Genomic DNA, 15372 nt, shown 5'->3' on the forward strand with positions numbered 1-15372 from the left:
GTGTCTTCCCTCTGCCTGGAATGCTCTTTCTCCAGATATCCACATTGCCTACTCCATCACTTCCTTTAATTCTTGCATCAGCCATCACTTTCTCAATAAGCCCTACTCTAACCATCCTGTTTAAAATGCAACCTGCCTTCCTCCACTCCATCCTACCTCCAAATTCCTGGTCCCACCTTCTCTGCTCTATTCTCATAACACTTGTTACTTCCTTTCACACTATATCATTTCCTGTTTAGTATGTTTTAGTTATTGCTTTTCTATACTCCTAGAATATAAGCCCATGAGCACTGAAATTTTATCCAGATTGTTCACTGATATATCCCAAAGACTCTAAAACCATGACTAGCACAAAGGATGTACTCTATAAGGATTTGTTGAACACTGATTGAAATGAATAGAACACAGTAACTAGAAAATTTTCAGATGATTTTACCAATGAATTCTATCAAATATTTAAGAAAGAAACAAAGAAATAAAGTCATCCTGTGCATTTTTTTTTCAGAGAACAGATATAGAGTACCTACAAAGAGATACAAATTATGTTAAAAAAAAAAAAAGAACCAAACAGAAATTCTGGATATAAAAAATAACTGAATTGAAAAACTCCCTAGAGGGGTTTAACAGCAGACTTGAACAGGCAGCAGAAAATCAGCCAATGAAATAAAAACAAGTCATTTGAAATTATCAAGTCTGAAAAACAAAAAGAAAAAAGAATGAAGAAAAATGAACAGGGGTGCCTGGATGACTCTGTTGAGTATCCAACTCTTGACTTTGGCTCAGGTCATGATCTGACAGTCATAAGTTTGAGCCCCACGTTGAGCTCTGTGCCAAGTGTGGAACCTGGTTAAAATTCTCACTCTCTCTCTCTTCCTCTGAACCTCCTCTCTAAAATAATAAAAATAATAATAACAACAACAACAAAGAAAAAAAAGAAAAATGAACAGAGCCCAAGGGACTTATGAGATACCATCAAGAGGACCAATAAAAGTATTATGAGTTCTAGAAGAAGAAGAAAGAGAATGAGGCAAAAGATTATTTGAAGAAATAATGGCTGAAAACATCATAAATTTAAGGAAAGGAGAGATGCACAAATCCACGTAGAAGGGTCTACAAATCCAATAGGCCCAACAAATTGCAAGGATAAATCCAAAGAAACCCACACTGAGACATTATAATGAAGGACTCAAAAGACAAAGACAAGGAATCATGAAAACAATAAGAGAAAAGCAACTCATCATTTACAAAGGATCCTCAATAAGATTTCCCACCAGAAACCTTGTAAGTCAGAGGCAGTAGGATGATATAGTTAATGTGTTAAAAGAAAAACCTGTCAACTGAGAATTTTATATCCAGCAAAATTGCCCTTCAAAAAATGAAGGAGAAATTTACACTTCCCCAAATAAACAAAAGCTGAGGGAGTTCATTACCACTAGATCTGTCCTACAAAATCTGCTAAAAGGAGTCCTTCAGGTTGAAATGAAGGATACTATAATGACAAAAGGATCAACTCACCAAGAAGATATAACAATTATAAATATATATGCACAAAACATCAGCGCTCCAAAATATATGAAGCAACCATTGACATAATTGAAGGGAGAAATAAACAGCTCTACAATAATACCAGGAAACTTTAATACCCCACCTTCAGTAATGGATAAAACAATAGATACATACAGAATGCTCCATCTAACAACAGCAGAATACACTTTTTCTGAAGTGTATATGCAACATTCTTCAAGATAAACCATATGTTAGGCCACAAAATGAGTCTTAATAAAATTCAAAAGACTAAAAACATACAAAATATCTTTTTCAATAAGAACATAATGAGGGGTACCTGGGTGGCTCAGTTGGTTAAGCATCTGACTTCAGCTCAGGTCGTGATCTCACAGTTCATGAGTTCAAGCCCTGCGTTGGGCTCTGTGCTGACAGCTCGAAGCCTGGACCCTGCTTCAGATTCTGTGTCTCCTTCTGTCTCTCTTCCCCTCCTGCCCCTTTGCACTCTGTCTCTCTCTCAAAAATAATTAAACATTAAAAAATTTTTTAAAAAGAACGTAATGAAACTAGAAATCAACAGCAAAAGAAAAATTGGAAAATACACATACATGTGGAAATTAAACAACATACTATCAAACAACAAATGAGTCTGACAAAAAAAATCACAAGATATGGCAACGAGAAAGAACGAAATCCTGTCATTTGCGGTAATGTGGATGGAACTGGAGGGTATTATGCTAAGTGAAATAAGTCGGTCAAACAAAGACAGATATCATATGTTTTCACTCATATGTGGAACTTGAGAAACTTAACAGAAGACCATGGGGGAAGGGAAGGGGAAAAAAATAGTTACAAACAGAGAGGGACGGAGGCAAACCATAAGAGACTCTTAAATACAGAAAACTGAGGGTTGATGGCGGGTGGGGGAGAGGGAAAAATGGGTGATGGGCATTGAGGAGGGCACTTGTTGGGATGAGCACTGGGTGTTGTATGTAAGCGACGAATCACGGGAATCTACCCCCAAAACCCAGAGCACATGGTACACACTGTATGTTAGCCAATTGGACAATAAATTATGTTAAAAAAATAAATCAAAAAATAAAAATAAAAAATAATATTTCACTCTAAAAACATCACAAGAAAAATTAGAAAATATCTTGAAGCAAATAAAAATACAACATAGCAAAACTTAAGGGATGAAGTGAAAGCATAGGTAAGAGGTAAATTTATAGCTATAAAGCTTATGTTAAAAAAGAAGAAAAATCTCAAATCCTAGTTTTATACCCTAAAACTAGAATTAGAGAAAGAGGAACAAATTAAAGCCAAAAGTAATAAAAGAAAATTATAAATACTGGAGTAGCAATAAACAAAATAGAAAACAGAAAACAATAGAGAAAATCAATAAAAGCAAGAGTTTGTTCTTCAAAGAGATAAACAAAATTGACAAACCTTTATTGAGACTGACTTAGAAAAAAAGATGGAGAACACACAAATAACCAAAACTAGAAATGAAAGAGGAAGGATTACTACTGATTTCATTAAAATAGAAAGAATTAAACTAGGAACAATTATATGCCCACACAATGAATACACTACATAAAATGGACAAATTCCTAGAAACACACAACCTACCAAGATTGAACCATGAAAAAATTAAAAATCTGAATAGGTCCATAACTAGTAAGGAAATTGAGTCAGTAACCAAAAACCTCTCAACACCAACAAAAGAAGCCCAAGACCAGATAGCTTCACTGGTGAATTCTACCAAACATTAAAGAAAAATTAACACCTTAAACAAAAATTAACTCCTTAAACTCTTAACAAATAAGTACTAAGAATTCTTAAACTCTTCCAAAACATTTAAGAAGTGTGAATAGTGCCTAATTCATTCTATGAGGTTAGCATTACCCTGACACAAAAGCCAGACAAAGACACTATAAAAAAACTGCAGACCAATATCCCAATAAAGATTGATACAAAAATCTTCAAATAAAATACCACCACCCTGAATTCAACAACATATTCAAAGGGTCTCAATAGCATATGGAAAGGGTCATACACAATGACCAAGTGGGATTTATTCCTGGAATGCAAGAAAGGTTCAATATATAAAAATCAATCAATGTAATACATGGCATTAACAAAATGATGAGTAAAAAAATGATCATTTAAATTGATGCAGAAATGCTTTAAGAAATTCAATACCTGTTCAAGACTTAAAAACAAAAACAAAAACCCTCCAACTAAGAATAGAAGGAAACTACCTGGACATAAGAAAGGACATAGATGAAAAACCCACAGCTAACATCACACTTATTGACGAAAGACTAAAAGCCTTTCCTCTAAGAACAGGAAGAGGCAAGGATGCCTACTTTTGCCATTTCTATTCAACATAGTACTGAAAGTTGTAGCCAGAGCAAGCAGTAAAAAAAAAAAAAAAAAGAAAGACATTCAAATTGGAGGGGAAGAATACAACTATCTCTATATCTCTATTCACAGATGACTTGATCTTATACATAGAAAACCCTAAAGAAGCCACAAATCAGACTGTTAGAACTAATCAATGGATTCAGAAAAGTTGTGGGATGCACAATCAACATCAAAAATCAGTTTCATTTCTATATACTAACAATGAATCTGAGAAGGAAGGTAAGAGAACAATTCTATTTACAATAGCATTAAAAAGAATAAAATACTTAAGAATAAGTTTAACCAGGAAGGCAAGAGACCTGTACAGTGAAAACTATAAAACATTGCTGAAACAAATTACACCAGACACAAAGAAATGTAAAGACATCCTGTGTTCATATAGGATGTTAATATCAAGTTGAAGACTTGTTAATATCAAGTTCAAGACTTCATATTAAGATATTAAGATGTCAGTACTACCCAAAACAGTCTACAGCTGCATTACCTATCAAATCCCCAAAAGAAAAAGATCCATCCTAAAATACATATGAAATTCAAATAATCCAAATAACCCTAAAAAGAAGGATAAAGTTGGAGGTTTTACACTTTCTGATTTCAAAATTTATTTCAAAGCTACAGTAATCAAAACAGTGTGATATTGGCATAAAGACAGACCAACAGAATAAATTAGCCCAGAAATAAAACACATGTGGTCAAATGATTTTCAACAAGACTGCCAAGCCCATTCAATAGGGAAAGAAAAGTCTTTTCAACAAATAGTGTTGAGAAAACTGGATAACGATATGCCAAAAAATGAAGCTAAATCCTCATGTTAAATCATACACAAAAATTAACCCAAAATGTATCAAAGATCTAAACATAAGAGCTAACACTCTAGAACTTAGAAGAAAATACAGGAGGAAAGCTTCATGACAATGGATTTGGCAATGATTTCTGGGATATGACACCAAAACACGGGCAACAGAAGAAACAGATAAATTGGATTTCATAAAAATTAAAAACTCTTGTATATCAAAGGATGCTATCAACAGAGTGGAAAGACAACCTGCAGACTAGGAGAAAATATTTGTACGTCATGTATTTTATAAAAGGTTAACCAGAGTATACAAAGAACTCCTATAACACAACAACATAATCCAATTTAAAATATGGGCAAAGGACTGGAATAGACATTTGTCCAAAAAAGATATACAAAAGGCAATGAGCAAATGAAGTGGTGCTCATCACCACTAATCATCAGGAAAATGCAAATAAAAACCATAATGAGATAGTACTTCACACCCATTAGGATGGCTATTATGAGGAACACAGAAAACAAGTGTTATTGAGGTTGGGAGCAACTGGAACTCTTGGGCATTGCTGGTGGGAATGTAAAATAGTGTGGCTGCTGTGGAAAATGCATAGTGGTTCCCCCGCAAAACACAGAATTACCAACAATTCTACTTCTGGGTATATATTCAAAGGAACTGAAAGCAGGTTCTCTAAAAGATACATGTATACCCATATTCAGAGCAGTGTTACAATACCTAAAAGGTGAAAGCAACCAACATGTCCGTCAATGGATGACATACATTAATAAAATGCTGCATATACATACAATAGAATATTATTCAGCCTTAGAAGGCAAGGAAATTTTGACACATGCTATAACATGCATTAGCCTAGAAGACATCATGCTTAGTGAAAAAAGGCAGCCACAAAAGGGCAAATATTATAGTACCTAGAATAGTTATATTCAAAGACAGAAAGTAGAATTGTGGTTGCTAGGGGTTCGGGGGAAAGGGAATGCATGGAAATTATTGTTTAATGGGTAGTGTTTTAGTTTAGTAAGATAAAAAAGTGCCGGAGATAGATGGTGGTGATAATAGTACAATAAATAACATAAATGTACTTAATGTCACTCAACTGCACATTTAAAAATGATTAAAAGTGTAAGTTGTATGTAAAGCACATTTTGCCACAATAAAATATTACTCAAGATGCAGTACAGGGAAATGAAGTGAAAAAAAAAAAAACCCACTAAAGCCAATTGAAAGCTATGGAAGGAGAATGGAACGGTCCACTTGCTCTCAGATCCATGCATAACCTTCCATGCCCTGAGTCTGGAGAGCTGATATCTCAAAACTGTATTTTCCACACTCCTTGTCCTATTGGCTTCTTTCTCTGCTAGATTCCATCCATGAGAGTCTCAGGCAAGAGACCGGATCATAGGTGGAAAAGAGATAACGGGATATTTCTTCTTTGCTTTCTTTGGATTTTATGGTGTCTCCATCAGTGGCTACGTCTCTCCATGGTCCCTGTTTCTGTAGGACAGAACTGCCATAGTTCTAAGATGGCCTCACCTTCTGGGTTCTGGTAAGACTATCTCCTTATTGCAACCCTACAGCCCAAGCAGCGGTAAGTTTTTTTGCTATTGCTAAACACAGACTGCCTCACTATCCCCTGGTTGGAATTCAGATACCCTAAAACATTTGTAACTAGTTCTTCATATGTCAGTCTGTTCAGGCTGCTATAACAAAAATACCATAAATTGGTGGCTTATAAACAACAAACATTTATTTCTCCCAGTTCTAGAGGCTGGGAAGTCCAAGATCATGGTGCTGGTAGATCCTATGTCTGGTAAGGGCCCACTGTCTAGACAACTGTCGATTTGCAGTGACCTCACATGGTGGGACAGATGAGCCAGCTCTCTGGGGTCTCCTTTACAAGGACACTACTCCCATTTGTGAGGCTCTTCCTTCATGACCTAATCACTTCCAAAGTCCCCACCTTCCCAACACCCTCACCATTGTGGTCAGGATCCCCACACAGGAATTCTGGGAGGATACAAACATTCAGACCATAGTATCATCTTAAATTCTCTGTTGAACTACCCAGTATTAACCATTTTCCTGATTCTAACACACATCCAATCCATTTGAAAAAGAAAGAATAGAAACAATGGGTAAAAGGCAACAGGTAATGGCTGAGAGTTTTCCTAAAGAGGTGAAAGGTGTGAACACTCAAATTTAGGAAGCTCCAGTAGAATAGATAAGAAATTCACGGTTAGATACATATCAAAATAAAACCATGGAACACCAAAGACAAAGAGAAACTCTTAAAACCAATCAAATAGAAAAGATGCATTACATGTAGAAGCAAACGTTCGGAATGACTGCTGATATTTCAATAGAAAACAGTAGTGTGATATATTCAAAAAATATATATATATTCAAATGAAAGAAAATAACTATTAATCTAAAAGAAACAAAAGTACCCATAAAAGTATCTTTCAATACCAAAGGCAATAAAAAGATATTTTCCACGAAAAACATTGGGGTTTAACAACGATGACCCCTGAGAAAAAGCATGTTTATAGGATACCTTTCAAGAATGATAATGATCCACAAGAAAAGTCTAAATTGCCAAAAACAACAAAGAAATTGTCACGCATGTGTGTAAATCTAAACCAGCACTGACTGTAAGACACAGTAATAGACAATAATGAATAATTAAAAGTGTAGTAATAGGACTTAAATGTTACTAAATTCCTTACATGGTTAAAGAGATGGTCAGAAATAATAACTTTAGGCTTTTAGGATAAATATTAAACACTAGAACCTCAAAATACCATATATAAAGAGAATAGCAGATGGCTTTACTCAGAACCAAGCAATATGTTAATACCTTGATTCTTACTTTAAAAAATATTCATCATATATTTTGGCAGAGCATTTTTGGAGGATCCTTCCCTTTGTGCACCCACTTCTGCTAAGCTGTGCTTCCGCTGCTTCAACTCCCATCATATAAAGTTTAAGTTAGATTCAAAAGGTGCTCCTGCCTATGAAGGAAGAGGTATACTGGACGGTCAACAGGTCAGCTATGTAGGTCGTTTATCTTCACACAACAGCCAGAATGATTTCAACACAGAAACCAGACCACATTATCTTTCTGCTAAAAATCCACATTCTAACTATGTTCTCTAGACCCTGGATGATCTGGCTGTTTCTGACGCCCCTAAACTCACCCTAAGTTCTTCTTCGCCTCTTCCTGTGTCTTCACCCTCCACTGGCTTCTGACAGGTCTGAGAACACTGTAAACTCTTTTCTGCTGCAGGATCTCCTGTTGTCTTTGCCTAGCTGCTTCCTCAAACCTTCCACATGGCTGGTTTGACCTTCTCTCATACACAGACGATCAGGATCACATGCAGTTACTCAACCCACAAATGAACTACCCCTGCTTTGAATTTATTCTATAGATTATTCTCCTAGCATGATTCTGAAAGTAATAAAGCCTTCCTGGTTAAAAGAAGCCCACAGAAAAGTGAGTTTGTCATATAAAACGACCTCACACAGACACCAGGATGAATCACCAAACAGGTTTTAGGTATCTCCTTTCTCACAAAACTTTGAAACACACTCACAGAAATCTCTGGTCTAGCTTACTGCAGAATAGAAGAACTGGACACATACCCCTTTCAAGCTTTCCAAAAACATAGGAAACGAAGTATGGTTTAAAACAGACCTTGTCTAGTTATATGTATGGTTTGTTTTGAATGAGCCATAATCAATGTTTTGTTCCCTTCATTTGCTTAAAGATGTTTTGTAGAGAGAGAAAACAAGGTCTACTTATGTACTTCCATACATGTATTCTTTCCACTACTCATTTTCTTAGTTGGTAATTATGGGGATAAAAGTACTTGCTTAGAATAAATGCTAGAACCAAAGGAAAGGCTTTCATTTCCTAGAAAATTTCTCCATATTTTAGAAGTGGCATTACTGGGGTGCCTGCGTGGCTCAGTCGGTTGAGCATCAGGCTCTTGATTTCGGCTCAAGTCATGATCCCAGGGTCGTGGGATCGAGCCCCACATCAGCATGGAGCCTACTTAAGATTCTTTCTCTCTCTCTCTCCCTCTGACCCTCTCCCCTACTTGCTCTCTCTCTCTCTCTCTGAAAAAAAAATGGCATTAGTGAGAACCCGAAACAACTTTAAGTCATCAGAACACTAAGCTTCAATGTCCACAGCTATAAAATGGAATGATAATGCATGTCTGAACTAATTCTCAGAGTTGCTTAAGTGCCAAGTGAGTTTTATGAAGAAATGCTTCATAAATTGCAATACAGGATTACTCTCCTCCTTAAGGATGAAAGTTGGGTTAGAGTTTGGGCTACACAATTTACCCATTCGAATTAGTAAGGGATATTTTCTGAGTCAGAAATCACAACCTGAAATGTCTGCAGGGACAAAGGAGGTGAAATACATGAGTGAAGTGGACGAAGTAAAAGCAGGGAGTGGAGGCCTTGTGGCAAAGTAGAGAGTGCACATGCCCCACTCAGAGTGGGCAACCACATCTGCTTTGAGCTGCTTACAGGTGCAAACTCCACCTTGCCGGGCCCTATTGTTTTTCAGGAAAAGCTAGGACTCTGGGAATGTATGTAAAATTTACTAATTTTAAAATATTGGTAAATAGTTTCAAAGTATTCATTTTAAATTGATGAGCTGACCCAAATAAACATATCCAAAGACCAAATTCAGCTTTTATGTTATCTCCTTATGACTTCCACATGAGTTTTTGTGGTTTTTGTCACAAAGAGATGGCCAATAGACATAAGTCTAACCACATGGTGTAATCATCCTCAGACCTCAGGAAAAATGGACAATAACAGTGGCTAGCATTTTTCTGACTTTTTGCTATATGCCAGGTGCTCACTGTAGTTACAGTTTTATATGCACTATGTCATTTAACACTCACAAAAAGCATTTCAGAAAGGCATTGCTGTAATCCACATTTTCAGAAAAGAGGACTCAGGGTTAGAAAGAGTTTTTAAAGTCATAATGCTGGTAAATGGTAGAGTCAAGAAAAAGACCAAGTCAAAGGCCATGGCAGAAATTTGGTGTTCAAGGACAGATGACCTCAATTCAGAAGACTAATTTCCCCAATTTGAGGTTCTTGATTCCCTATGTGTCCCCAGTGTGGTAAGGGGTCTTCTGTGAATTATTTTGAAAGTCTAATGGAAACCTTCTATTTGCCCTGTAATGGCTGACTGAGTTTGTTTCCCATTACCAAGGAAAGGGAGTTTGCTTTGTTAGATACAATCTTTCAAATTATAGATCTAGGGAAGAGACTAATGAAGGGATCTTTGTCTATAAAAATGAAGAAGAAAGAAGAAAGAAGGAAGAAGAAGAAGGAAGAAAGGAGAAGGGAGAAGGAAGAAGGAAGGAAGGAAGAAGAGGAAAAGTTGGAACGGAATAGTTTAGAGCATGGACATTGCAGAAGTTATTAAAATGATACATTTTTACATCAAAACTTTATATAATCCCCATTCATATAAAGTAGATTTGTATTTACAAATATTTATTCATTCACCAAACTATTAGTAGCAACTCATGGACCTTCAAATACTTTGGATTTGACAGATAAAAGTTATTTTTCAAATATATGCACCAAAAATCGTAGGCTGTAAAGATACAGTTGAAAAACGATGTCCAAGCCAATGCTATCCCCTTTTGTCATGTGACCAAACTCTCTGCAAATAGATATGCCAAGCTGGTATTAAAGACCACCAAGCTGAATCTTTCACTTTGCACTTTTTTTCTCCTCACCAATAATAATCAAAAAGGACTAAGGCAAATGAGAGTAATTTTTCACATGCTAGACATCATACCAATAAATTCATAAAAAACAAGTTACCATTGAAATCTTACACATCTCTAAATTTTTCCACTTGAAAACAACGATCTTTTATAATGTAATAAAAATCAATATGGCATGAATAACATGGACCCTGATTTATTTGTCAAAACTTGGAACTCAGGCTCCAGCAAATCCAGAGAACTTGTCGACTTGACCACCTACCTTTAGAAAAGCCTGAAAGTAACGAATAATAAAGCTCAGGTAGGAGACACAAAGTGGCCAGGCTACAGCTGTGATCCTGGGCCTGTGACACACAACAGAGTCATGGTGTTACAGGGATAAGCATCCAGGATCTGGGGAAAGTAATTAGACGTAGAACTTACAAACATTTGGGTGGAATGACAGGACTATAATTTTTCCCTCAGTTTTCGCATTTTTACAACTAACACGGAGCAATAAGGCACCTCCTTTCTTGTATTGACCTAAACCAAATCTAAAGTCACTGGGTCGATGTGAATTCTAAAAGAAATTTAAGAGGCTTTAAGAGCACCTACAATCACCAAGAAAATAGCAGAAAAAAGGAAACCCATGAGGATTCTTTGGATTTTCAAAAATCTCCCTTTTTAAATTTTAGCACCATTACAAAGGCTATTTCAAGGCTTACATCCAATTACCATCCTAGTACTAATAAATTATCACTTAATTTTTTTTTTTTTTTGTCTTAAATCGTCTTAGGGAAATTTTAGCAAGGTGCAGATAGAAACTACTGGAGAACAGAACAGAGTTGTTAGCAAGTTGAAATGACATCATTTCTGGAAGGATTCCCCTATTTCTCAACAGCGATCACAAGGCTCTGGTCTGCACTTTCTCTCTCCTTAGAAAACTTTTCCAGATGCGTGTAGAGTTGCAGGGACCCCAGCCCCACAGACCTGCTTCTAGAGAAGTCATCCCCGAGCAACAGCTCCCTGCGGCCGACCCAACGCGGCGCCGCCACAAGCTCTCCCCGGGGCCGCGGGGACGAGGCGCGACCTCCCCTCGGGTTCTCCCGCACGTTCTCCACACGCCCCCTCCGCGCTCCAGCTCAAATACTCCCGGCCGGCTCGGGGCGGGCGTGGGCGCGGTGACCTCGCACTCTCCGCGCCCCGGGAGCGCCCCACACGCCACTGGTGGCCGGGAAGCGGCACCGCCCCCAGCACCGCCCCCAGCGCCGCGGGGGCCCCGCCCCCTCCCAGGGCTCCAAGCAGCACCCGCGCTGCCCCGACCGCTACCTGGGCCGGAAGCGGGCGCCTCCTTCCTCCCCTCCCCCGGGCGTGGGAACGTGCTTCGTCTTCACCGTGCGCCCGCCACCTGCGCAGCGGCTCCTCGCAGGGCCGTGTGCGGCCGAAGGGAGCTGCGGGGGGGGCTTCCCGGGACTCGGCGCCCTCCTCCCTCGCCTGGTGCCGGGGCGTGGAGGAAGTGGGCAGAGCGCCCACCTTGGGTTGCCCCGGATCCCTGGAACCGCTCGGACAGTCCCAGTGTCCTGGAGCAAACTCACTTCATTTTAAGGCTTGGTGTTCCTCCCCCCCCCCCCCCCCCGCACCCCCCAGCCCCTAGAACTTACCTCCGCCTACGTGGGGCTCATGCCACCCGCAGGGCCCGGGCTGAAAATAAGCATCAGTTTTAGACCAAGAGGGAAAGTGACTAATGAAGTTGCCCCCGGATACCAATTCACTTTGGCGGTTTGAGGAACTGGGGGCTCAGGCTGCAAGAGATCTGGAACCTCTGCTTCAGGTCCTGCCCTCTTGGTCCTGGAAGTCCTGACTGGGGTCACTGAGTGGGTCCATCCTGACCAGATTCACATGAACAGCCTCAAGGGACATTTTGCGCATAGTTCTGCCTTCCTCCCCTTCAACAGGTGCGCAGTCAAAATGTCCTTTGATTTTGTTAATAATCTAAATGGGCCTGATTTTCATGATGATATCTAAATGAGAAGAATTCTAGAAGAGAACAGAAGTCATCTAGTCCTAATCAATGCATGTGTCTTAAAAAACATGATCACTTGAATAGATGCCAAAAAGGCAATCAGCATATTCAAGATCCTTCTTCAGAAGATATCTTTGAAATCTAGAAATTGAACGGTGGGGTTCCATCTGATACACGAGGATATCGGAATATTGAGAATATTATATCAATACCAACTTGTAAACAGACTCAAAATTTCAAGTTACTTCTTTAAAAAACAGCATACCAAATATATTATTTAACATAACAGTAAGCAACCCACTGGCCACATACAAAATAAAATAGGCGAACAATAACCAATTAAACTACAATGGGAAAATGGATCCCATGCGCAATAGCAACAAAGAACATAAAATAACCAGGAATGATAAAAAAAAAAAAAGTAGGAAATCTGAAAAAGCAAATTGCAGGACTACTGAGAAATTATTTATAAAACATTTTATTAACTGGGGAGACATAGGATATCCTTAAGTGAGAAGAAAAGATTTTAAATGCATAATTACTGCCTACCTAAATAAGAGACAACAATATCTTGAATTCATCTGAGAACCTACATAAACTAGAAAAGCTAAGACTAGTGGTTCTCAGACTGTGGTCTTGGGGCAGATGAGGTTCAAGGGGTTCAAAAAATCAAAATTGCTTTCCTGATGATATTAAGACTATTTTCACTCCTTTTTTGGTATCCACTCTTTCACTAGTATACACTGAAATGTAGTATATTCCAGTGGCTACCTCCAACATATTATCACAAGAGATTTATTGCAAAAGCAGATATCTTCTATCATGCCAGACATTAAACAAGTTTGCAAGAATGTAAAAGAATGCCATTTCTGCCACTAATTTCTTTTGTTTTGGAAACTAGTTATTTTTCATTTAAAAACGTTATGTTAACAAATAATTAATTTACTAGTGTTTTTAAATTTTTAAATAAATACATTTAAAATTTTTCAGCTTAATTTCTTTTCTTTTTTCTTTTTTTTTTTTTTTAAATAGGATTCACTCCCAGCATGGTGCCCAACTCTGGGCATGAATTAACCCCCCTGAGATCAAGACCTGAACTGAGATCAAGAGTCGAACGCTTAGCCAACTGAGCCACCCAGGTGTCCCTCAGCTTAATGTCTAATGTGGTAATTATCCGTAGATATAATACATTACAAAAACTCTATGGTGTCTTCAAATGATTTTCAAGAATGTAAAAGAGGGTCCAGGACCAAGAAGTTTGAGAGCCTTTTGATAATAATGAAAAAAATTAGTAAACTATAATAATTAAGAGTATGGCACTAACACGGGAATAAAACAAAATGTACAATCCAGTCAGCCTAAGACCATTAAGGACAAAACCTGTGGTCTCCTTGTCAAGTTTACTGGATCCTTGAAACAGTGGAGACTGCCGCAAAGGAACCATGAAGGCCAGGTGCTTTCTTAATCTTTGTTTTGGGCCCTTTGGCCAGTTACCTCCTTACTATCAGTTTCTGGGCTCTGAGGACATTTACATATGCATACTGCTAGTTCAAACACATCACAACTATTATTTTTATTTCATCTATCCAGGCAGATAGAGTCCGAGATTTGACTTATATGTTTGTAAAATATTCCACATTTTAACATCTCACTGGTGATACCTATTTGATTTTTCCTTATGAATTTTGAACTTATGTTATTGCTTTGCATTACATTGTGGGGAGGGAGGAGCTGTATAATATCACTGTAATTTAACTGAAACATGCACTGAGTAAAGTGTATTCAAGCTACTTCAAAAAGCACCTACTGTATAGGCTTTCTTTTCCTCTTACTCTTTATGTTTCAGTAATACAATGAATACAAAGGAAGAACATGTCTCACTTGCTTAATGATGATTTTTGTTGGTGGTCATTTTTTTTTTTACCTGATCTAAATTCATTCAGTATCAGATATTTCCACTGAAGCTCGTGAACTGGCAAGATAACATTTGAAATAATCATCACCAAAATAAAAATGTTTGCTTTGGATTCTTAATGGGAAACAAAACCATAGTTTAAAAACAGTTTCACTTTAGGGCGCCTGGGTGGTTCAGTTGGTTAACTGACTTCAGCCCAGGTCATGATCTTGCAGTTCAGGAGTTCAAGCCCTGCGTCGAACTCTGTGCTGACAACTCAGAGCCTGGAGCCTGCTTCAGATTCTGTGTCTCCCTCTCTCTCTGCCCCTGCCCTAATTGCACTCTTTCTCTCTCTCTAAAAAAAAGTAATAAACATTAAAAAAATTAAAAAATATTTTCACTTTATAGGGTATGTTTTCCAAGAAAATTTAATGAAGATAATCAATAAAGATAAGCACTTTATAATACAAACTACTTTTTTTTGGTGGTAGGGAAGAAGTACAAGACTTGAGGACGTGAAGTAGGGCTTAAAATCTTTTTAGAAAGTAGAGGAAAGTATTTGACATTTTTCCTTCAAAATTTTTATAGCTAACGTGGCTTTTTAAAAATTTTAAATGGGTTGAGGTATTTCTTGGTTTTGTTTTTCGTTTTTGTTTGTTTTTTAAACCTTCTCTGGATTGTTGCAGACTGTTTAAAATTATGCGTTTTTCCTTAGGGGGCATTTGGGTTTGAGAGTAGAGGGTTGTGATAGGAGGGAATTTAAGGGAAATTTCAACATAATTTACTTCAACCCCCTATTTTATAAAATAGGACTTTTGGGTTCAATTCAGTTGCCTGAGGTCACACATCAAGTTGGTAGCACACCCAAGGGTGTTGGGCGAGAATGTTCTGGTGAGAATGTCCGTGCTCTGTGCTGACAGCTCAGAGCCTGAAGCCTGCTTCAGATTCTGTGTCTCCCTCTCTCTCTGCC

The 15372-nt window shown here is 37.9% G+C and overlaps 1 protein-coding gene across 7 annotated transcripts in view; it reads right to left on the reverse strand.

The window, feature by feature from the left end:
* The window catches only part of MYO3A (myosin IIIA), a 243192-nt gene extending 231509 nt beyond the window's left edge, over nucleotides 1-11683 (reverse strand). For 3 of the 7 annotated variants that reach the window (XM_040451173.1, XM_040451175.1, XM_040451174.1), the window contains exon 1: nucleotides 11476-11681. The gene's annotated coding sequence lies outside the window, so the exon portion shown is untranslated. Of the gene's footprint in view, nucleotides 1-11475 lie in introns of all 7 variants that reach the window. The other 4 variants (XM_040451177.1, XM_040451178.1, XM_040451172.1 and 1 more) reach the window with 3 other exon arrangements.
* Between the last annotated feature and the right edge of the window lie 3689 nt (nucleotides 11684-15372).

Source organism: Herpailurus yagouaroundi, unplaced genomic scaffold (assembly GCF_014898765.1).
Source record: "Herpailurus yagouaroundi ecotype Mexico unplaced genomic scaffold, PumYag 203, whole genome shotgun sequence".
NCBI classification, from domain to species: domain Eukaryota; kingdom Metazoa; phylum Chordata; class Mammalia; order Carnivora; family Felidae; genus Herpailurus; species Herpailurus yagouaroundi.